Raw genomic sequence first — 9447 nt, 5'->3', positions numbered from 1 at the left:
ACCAACCAGGTGTCTCTTGGAAGCCCACAAACAAGACAACTGCAGCAGCACCATCCTGCCTATGTTCCGGATAGGCCTGCTCCTCTGATCCTGGAGAGAATAGGTATGCATCATGACTAGTATCCATTTTGACTAGTAGCCATGAATAGCCCTCTCCTCCATGAACATGTCCATTCCCCTCTTAAAGCCTTCCAAGTTGGCAGCCATCACCACATCCTGGGGCAGGGAGTTCTACAATTTAACTATGCGTTGTGTGAAGAAATACTTCCTTTGATCTGTTTTGAATCTGTCACCCTCCAGCTTCAGCAGAGTTTTTGGAGGAATGTGCTAGAGCGTCCCCGTCACTTCCAGGTTTACTCTGGAAGTGACGTTAATCCTGCCCTCTTCAGCTGGACTGCTTCTGCCTGCTGGCCAGTTGAGGGGCAGTGGGCAGCCCCCTTAATTGGCGGGCAATTGGCAGACAATTACCTGGTATCTGGCAACCCTAGTCGTCATGAATTAGACTCTATGGAGAATGCATAGTGTTACTTTGGGGAGGAGCCATGGCTCAGTGGTAGAGCATCTGCTTGGCATCCAAAAGGTCCCAGGTTCAATCCTGGGCATCTCCAGTTAAAGGGACTAGGCAAGTAGGTGATGTGAAAGACTCTGTCTGAGACCCTGGAGAGCCGCTGCCGGTCTGAATAGACAATACTGACTTTGATGGACAAATGGGTCTGATTCAGTATAAGGCAGTTTCATGAGTGTTCATGTGTGACTGTGCAATTCTTACACCCGAAAACGGTGGGAATTGTATATAACCGAAGGTTAAGGAGATCTAGTCAAGTTTTGGCCTTCTCCTGCTTCCTCTCAGCCCTCAGTTCTTTGGGAAATCTTCCTACTTCCCAGCTCAGATTTTAGTTTCTTGCCTTCTCCTGTACCTCGGAACAAATCCCAGTTCCCAAACAAAAAAAGAAACTTGACCCTGAGAAGCTCTAGTTTGGAGTTATCAAAGCCGGCAGCTTTTGTCAACATAACTCATTTGCAATGTCATTCAACATAGCCTGAGCTGCTTGACTAAAGCTCATTAATGCATCAGCCCCCTTCATAATCAGCCCAAACCTTTTAAATATACAGATAAATCCAAGCTGGGGGACAAGACGGAATATTTTTCAGTTTTACAGCAAATTAGGTTTAATGGACAATAAGTGGCAAGGTTTTTTCCGAAAAAGGAGGGGGGGAGTGAATCTGTTGATCAATATTTAATCAAGAGCTCTTTATTTTTTCATAAAGGAAGACTCCCCCCCCCTTAAAAGCCTGATTTAAAATCAGCTAGGAGGCTAGATTCTGTCGTTCCGCAGGCGTAGGGCCATATATAATGAAACCCCAGACATAGCAGCTCGAGAAGAACTCTTCCCTGACACCAACAAAATGTAGATTAACAGGAGGGCAGATAGAAGGCCACAGTAACAGATCAAAAGAGAGTGAAGGGTGTAAGGATGGGTGGGAAGGGGGACAAGCAAGCCTCGGCTAACTATAGCGAGGCATTAGCATAATGAATTTTTGAGTGGCCCTCATTCCTGAAAAGAGTTACGAAGAAGAAGAAGAAGAAGAAGAAGAAGAAGAAGCAGAAGAAGCAGCAGCAGCAGCAGCAGCAGCAGCAGCAGCAGCAGCTGGAGGGTGAGAGATTCAAAACAGATCAAAGGAAGCATTTCTTCACACAACACATAGTTGAATTGTGGGACTCCCTGCCCCAGGATGTGGTGATGACTGCCAACTTGGAAGGCTTTAAGAAGGGAATGGACATGTTCATGGAGGAGAGGGGTATTCATGGCTACTAGTTAAAATGGATACTAATAGGGTTGCCAGGTTCCTGAGCCACTGAGTCACTGAGCCACAGCCACTCCCCTAACCAGCCTCTTTGAAGTGCTTAAGCAATATTTAACCCCCTTTCTTGTTGTAACGTAACCTGTTAAACAAGACACCAGCCGCCCCACCCATCACGGACTTTGAAGCAGTGTAAGTAGAACCCATGACAACCTTTCCTTGCTTAGGAGGATTCAGAATTGTCCTGCTATGTTTTAAATATATAAATATATATATAGGTCTCTTTGAAGTTAAAAATTGCAAACCCGCCTCAGTAGGAGTTTTATCTCTTTCACGTTCAAACAAGAGTAGTCACAGAACTCCGCCGTCTGAGCAAGTGTATGATCTGATTTCAGCTGTGTCTTTGAGATAGAGTTTGAATATTTTCGGCTATTAATTTTGGAAAGAGAGAAAATGTCAGGAAAGGGAGCTGCCTGGAATGCGCTACTTCATCTGTGGCGCCATGTTGGAGAAAAATGCAGCCTATGCTTAGAGGCGCTCCTGAGTTTAGAAACTCTTATCAGGAATTTCCTACTTCCTCATTGGTCTCTTTGGGCTGCTGCATGTCTTATAATGAAATAAGCATACGTTAAAAAGGTACAGCCGCCTGCCTCACCTAGAGTATTGTGTTCAATTTTGGGCACCACAGCATGGGCTTCGCTGCGGATGCTACATTTAAGGTGATTGATTAAAGTAGAAAAATCTTTGTTGGTAAGTTTTGGTAGGTCATTACGTTTTTTTGGGAGTAGATTCAAAATTTTATCTCGATCCGAATTGGAATAACTAAACGTAGTCAATCCAGTTCACCAGATTAGTGTCCAGTTCTCCAGATCAGAGTCCACCATTCCAAACCACTGCTCTTGACCACTATACCATGCTGGCTCTCAAAGGGGCCATTTTCTCCAAGTGAAAGCTGGCGATCAGTTGTAACAGCAGATCTCCAGCTTGTACCTGGAAGCTGGCAACCCTATGCCATATCATCTGAACTGATACATGTGGCTGGAGGTTGGCAGCCCTAGTACTAAACAGGGTGGCAAATCTGTCTTTGCAAAGTCCTGGAGATTTGGGGCTTGTGCAAGGCAGATTTTGGGGAAGGGAGGGAGCTCAGCAGGAAATCCAAACGATAGTTTGCAGTCTAAACTATGACTAGGACAAACCAGTTTGTCCTAATGTCCCCATTGAACAAGACTCTGCGCAGCTTCAGGTGATGTTAGGGTTGCCAACCTTCAGGTGGGGCCTGGAGATCTCCTGGCATTACAACTGATCTCCAGACTACAGAGATCAGTTTCCCTGGAGAAAATGGCAGCTTTGGAGGGTGGACTCTATGGCATCACATCCCTGATGAGTTCCCTCCCCTTCCCAAACTCCACCCTCCCCTAGCTCTGCCCTCAAATCTCCAGGAATTTCTCAACTTGGAGCTAACAACCTTGAGTGATGCTGTACCTCAGCATTCGTGGGGTCACTGACCAACAGCTAAGGAGAGGGTGTCCATCATGTAATGCAGCAATCTGGGGGTGGCAAAATGACTTAAACCAGTGATTCTGGCAAGAAAGGATCTTAGTAATTCTTCAGCATTTTCAAGTACTCCCAACAGAAGTTGGTCTAAGAGAAGAAACCACGTTATCTGCTTTGAATTCTAACAGACTGTACTACGTAGTTAAATAAATTTAGGAGTTCATTGGAACTACAGCACATTACCAGTGTCATGTTGATTTCTTAATTCTTCAACATTAAATTGGGGAGCTGGATTTTGGAGCTCAATTTCTGCTTCCCGTTTCTTAGACTCTCAAATAATATATGGAGTAGTAAAACAGGGTTTAATATACCTGCTAGGCACAGATGGGAGAGGAATTGTAGAATTGAAAGAGACCCAATCCTTTTTTAAAAAATTCAGAATATTCAAACTGAGATTTTATCCTGAGAGAAGAATTCTGGGGAACATTTCCACGAGCTTCATAACATCTACGCTGAGCTTCTGTTTCTTTTTTTTTCTTTTTTTGCAGTAGGGATGTGCATAGGCTTGTGCAAAAAAAAAAAATCCGGTAAATTTTGGGATCGGGTTTATTGGGCTAGAATTTTTTCAGGAAACCCGAAATAAGCCAAATTCCCATACCGGTAAATATGGGAATTCGACTTATTTTCAGGTTTCCTGAAAGAAATTCGGGCATTTGCACCTATGGGGATTTTTGAAGCTCCTGGGGGGCATTTTTTGAGGTAGAGCCCCCAAATTTGCAGCGAGGCTGCAAGGGACTCTCATTGCATGAGCCCCAAGTTTGGTAAAGATTGGGTCTGGGGGTTCAGTTTTATGGGGTCTGGAAGGGGTCACCCTTGTCCTCCTCCATAGAGAAAAATAGTGAAGTGGCCTACAATCGCCTTCCTTTCCCCTCCCCACAACAGACAGGTGTGGATGACAGAGTGTGACTAGCCCAAGGTCACCCAGCTGGCTTCATGTGTAGGGGTGGGGAAACCAACCCAGAGTAGAGTCTGCCACTCATGTGGAGGAGTGGGATATCAAACCCGGTTGTCCAGATCAGAGTCTGCTGCTCCAAACCATCACTCTTAACCATTACACCACACTATCATATATGGTTCATACATAGAGGACGGTTTTAAAAGGCCATGATATAAGACATATATCTGCATACCAGTACCATTTAGACAGCACTTTTTCAGCATACTTGACCATAGTTATCATTTTTGTAGGCATATGTGTGAGGCAGCCCACTGTGAGGTCTGTGGGGCTGAGAGAGTATGACTAGCCCAAGGTCACCCAGCTGGCTTCATGTGGAGGAGTGAGAAAACAAATCCAGTTCACCAGATTAGTGTCCGGTTCTCCAGATCAGAGTCCACCATTCCAAACCACTGCTCTTAACCACTATACCATGCTGGCTCTCAAAGTGGCCATTTTCTCCAAGTGAAAGCTGGAGATCAGTTGTAACAGCAGATCTCCAGCTTGTACCTGGAAGCTGGCAACCGTATGCCATATCATCTGAACTGATACATGTGGCTGAAAGCCTACATTCAATCTATGTGCCCATGTGCACACAATGGGCTGGTAAAATGCAGGGGCGTCCATTAACTTTGAAGGAAGGGCCAGTATATTGGACAGTATATCAGGGTGCGCTTTCTCACTGACCTGACTCCCTAGCACATGTATTGTCTGAACTGGCTTGACGACTTACCCAAGATAACCCAGTAGAATGGGTTGGGCCCCCTTGCCTTGGCTAATCTGTACGAGAGAGTGAAAGAGCGCACACCATTATATTTCGGCACACTCTCGTGCTATTACCTTCACTGCGCATCGTCTCTCCCCTTTTATGTGAATTGCAACGGCTCCGGTGTTTTTAACGGCCTGTGCTCTCATCAACTTGCGAAAGATTCATGGCGCTTCTAAAAGAGAAGCCATCAATTTCAATTCCAAGCAAATCAATGAACGAAAAAACAAAACAAAAAAAGAGCACAGCCCAATCTATTGAGCTTCTTTATGCTCCCAACTGGCACACGTTAAGTTTTATTTCTTGAAAAGATATTAATGGGGAGAAAACACACCTGTGTGTGTGGATTAGAACTAGTAAAAAATGCCAGGAAAACTGCTTCTCAGGTTAAACCCTTTGTTTATCATCTCTCTGTGTGATCCCACAATACAACACTCATTGTCCAAGGCAGCTTGTCGGGTCCGTTTTTCCACACTCCGCTACACAGAGAGACTTTTTTTTTTTGCCAGAAGGCACTTATCAGATACAAACGACACTCCACACGCCATAAGAGTCCATTTGTGTGCTATTATTTCTTTCCCCCCAGTGATCGGCTTCTTCAGGAGCGACTGACTTCATTTTGCATCAATTGCTTGCACATCCTCCCATGCCTTCAGGCCTTCCCCTGAGCACGCTGCCAGCTGGCCCCAAGTCAACACTCAGGCAGTCCCAATTTTAAGCAAAGAGGCATTCCCTCTTCCTATGCAAGATGAGAGGCCGTGGATCAACAGCAGAGCATCCTCTTGGCACACAGAAGTTCCCAGGTTCAATCCCTGAGAGCCAGCATGGGGCAGTGGATAGACTGTTGGGCTAAGATCCTGGGACACCCAGGTTCAAATCCCCAGTTCTACCACAGAAGCTCACTGGGTGATAGGGATGCCAGCCCCCGGTTGGGAAATACCTGGATATTTTTGGGGCGGAGCCTGAAGAAGGTGGGGTTTGGGGAGGGGAGGGACTTCAATGCCATGGAGTCCAATTGCCAAAGCAGCCATTTTCTCCAGGTGAACTGATCTCTACCTTTGTGAGGTAGATGAGACTGAGTTCTGAGAGAACTGTGACTAGTCAAAGGTCACCCAGCTGGCTTCATGTGGAGAAGTGGAAAAACCAACTCTGTTCACCAGATTAGAGCCTGCCGTTCATGTGAAGGAGTGGGGAATCAAATCCAGTTCTCTAGATTAGAGTACACCGCTCCTAACCACTACAGGATTTGAATGGGAGACCTCCAAAATATCCCAGGGTCGTGACGTGGAGACAGCGAATGGCAAACCATCGCCCAACATCTCTTGCCTTGAAACCATCACCAGGGGCTGCTATAAGTCAGCTGTGACTTGACGGCAAAAAACAACAACAAAGATACACAGGATTGCCAATCTCCAGGTACTAGCTGGAGATCTCCTGCTATTACAACTCATCTCCAGCCAATAGAGAACAGTTCACCTGGAGAAAATGGCCGCTTTGGCAATTAGACTCTATGGCATTGATGTCCCTCCTCTCCCCAAACCCCACCCTACTTAGGCTCTGCCCCAAAAGCCTCCCACCGGTGGCGAAGAGGGACCTGGCAACCCTAAATATACACAATGCAAAGAGGAAGCACAAGAGAGACCAGGCGCTGGCTTCTTGTAAACATTGTGAGCCTGCCCAAGAAGAATGGAGACGAGGTGATTTATTTCTGAGTACTTAAGTTTTGTGCACCCTTTGATAGTTTAAAAAATTCCTTTTAGGCACATCAGTCATTTGCTTAATTCTTCACTTTGATCTCCCCCCTTGAATCGGATTCAGGAAGAGCAGCATCCTGATCAAATAGGCTTTTGAAGTAGTTAAATCGTAGCAGTGGCTAATAGTTCTGAGCAACTGAGCTCCTCAAGGCTGCGTCTCGAGAGATGGAGCCACAAAGGTGACCCGGGAAAGGACATGGCAGTGGTGAAAAATGCGCCTGCCCTTTCCTGCATCTTTACTGTGTATATTAAAAGCCTGAAAAATGCCTCTGCCCTTTCCTGCATCTTTATGATATATTAAAAGAGGCTTGGAAGTTGTTCGTTTTGTTGGTGTAATAGGAAGGAGGAGGGATTCTGAGGTTATAAAAAATATGAGTGGTTGTCTTATATGTCAGAGACAGAGAGAGAGAGTGAGAGCGTTCTTGCAGACTGTTCTGCAATAGCTGCAGTGCAGTTGGAGAAGGAAACCTAACTTTCTGTCTCAGAAAAACTAGTTTGGCAACCTGGGATGGGTCATGTGATGCTGGAAAGAAATGAGCACTTTTCAGCAAGCGCATGAGGTCTGGCTCTCATTGTATGGTTGCCAACTTCCAGGTGGTAGCTGGAGATCTCCTTGTATTACAACTGATCTCCAGCTGATATAGGAGGAGGAGGAGAAGAAGGAGGAGAAGGAGGAGAAGGAGAAGAAGAAGTGTCCAAAGCATTTCTACCTAATTCTGCTTCATTCATAGTTGAAGAAGAAGAAGAAGAGTTGGTTTTTGTATGCCTACTTTCTCTACCACTTAAGGAAGAATCAAACCGGCTTACAATCACCTTCCCTCCCCCCCCACAACAGACACCCTGTGAGGTAGTTGGGACTGAGAGAGCTCTAGGAGAACTGTGACTAGCCCAAGGTCACCCAGCTGGCTTCATGTGGAGGAGTGGGGACACCAACCTGGTTCTCCAGATCAAAGTCTGCCGCTCCAAACCACCGCTCTTAACCATTACACCATGCTGGATCAGTTCCCCTGGAGAAAATGGCCATTTTGGCAGTTGGACTCTATGGCATTGAAATCCCTCCCCTCTCTAAACCCTGCCATCCTCAGGCTCCACCCCCAAAATCTCCAGGTATTTCCCTACCTGGAGCTGGCAACCTTATTTCAGTTCCCCTGGAGAAAATGGCTGCATGGGAAAGTGGCTCTATAGCATTATACCTCTGCTGAGGTCCTTCTGCTCTCAAACCCCGCCCTCCTCAGGCTCCACCCCCAAAACCTCTAGGTATTTCCCAACCCTATTTCAGAAGTGACATAATCACATTGGTGCAATGCTCTAGGATTTCCCCAAAACTCTATGGTTGGGGAAGTCTCAGAGAGTTGCGTTGATGCCATGACGTCACTTCCAGGGTCATACCAGAATTGATACTGTGGTGGAGTGCTGTGTATTCCCCCAATTTTCCTTCCCTGCTGCTCTACCAAGCGGGGGTGGGTAACCTAGGCTGCCAGTGGGAGGTTCCCTGCCATAGCGGGAGAACTGGCATCCCGAATGGTTGCCCCCTCCCCGTCACCATCTTTGAAACTCAAACAAGATGTTTCAAGAGGGAGTGGGGGGAGAGTTTAAATATGGGGTAGGGATGGCCTGGAGGGAAAAGGAGAACTCATCTCACCACCGAAACAGATTTATAGTATCCCCCAATCAATTTCAAGGTGTTCATCAACAGTGGTGGGGAATTGAACTTTACTCTTTAGCAAAGGGTTTTAAATAGTTGTCTGTGGTGATATACAGGAAAGGCCTGTAAAGTTGATTTGTTTTATAAAAGGGTCTCTTTGCCTCATCTTTTATTAAAGGTGTCTGACTGCGTCTGACCTTGAAACCCCTCCAATCTCTAGAGAAGCACTGAAGTGTTAATATCACAGGAGCTAAAGTTAAGCCATCAAGAGGGAAGCCAAAAATGTTCTCAGTTTGTCTGTGTGAAATACTCTGTATTTTCAACACTTTCAAATACTTTCAGCATTAATGGCTTAAGCTTAATGAGAGCCAGGGAGATGTAGTGGTTAAGAGCAGAGCAGTGGTTTGGAGTGGTGGACTCTGATCTGGAGAACCGAGTTTGATTCCCCATTCCTCCGCATGAGCAGCGGAGGCTAATCTGGTAAACCGGATTGGTTTCCCCACTCCTACACATGATGCCAGCTGGGTGACCTTGGGCTAGTCACAGCTCTCTTAGACTCTCTCAGCTCCACCTACTTCAAAGGGTGTATGTTGTGGGGAGAGGAAGGGAAGGTGATTGTAAGCTGGTTTGATTCTCCCTTAAGTGGTAGAGAAAGTCGGCATATAAAAACTAACACTACTTCTTCTTCTTCAACTATGAATGAAGCAGAATTAGGTAGGAATGCTTTGGACACATTTATTTACATTGTTGATGCCTTGACTTTCTCCCTGGTTGGGACCTTATATTTTCTTCTCTTTCATTTAACCTCATGAGGTGGGTTAGACTGAGAGTGTGCGGCTGGCCCAAAGTCACCAAGCAAGCTACCATGGACAAGTAAGGATTCGAACCTGGGCCTCCCAGATCCTAGTCCAACACTTTATCCCCTACTCCACACAGGCTCACATAGAACAAATAGTACCACTTCAGAGCACAGAGGGAGGATTATATTTTT

The sequence above is a fragment of the Euleptes europaea genome, chromosome 15 (genome assembly GCF_029931775.1).
Source record: "Euleptes europaea isolate rEulEur1 chromosome 15, rEulEur1.hap1, whole genome shotgun sequence".
Taxonomy (NCBI): domain Eukaryota; kingdom Metazoa; phylum Chordata; class Lepidosauria; order Squamata; family Sphaerodactylidae; genus Euleptes; species Euleptes europaea.
This window is presented reverse-complemented; position numbering follows the sequence as displayed.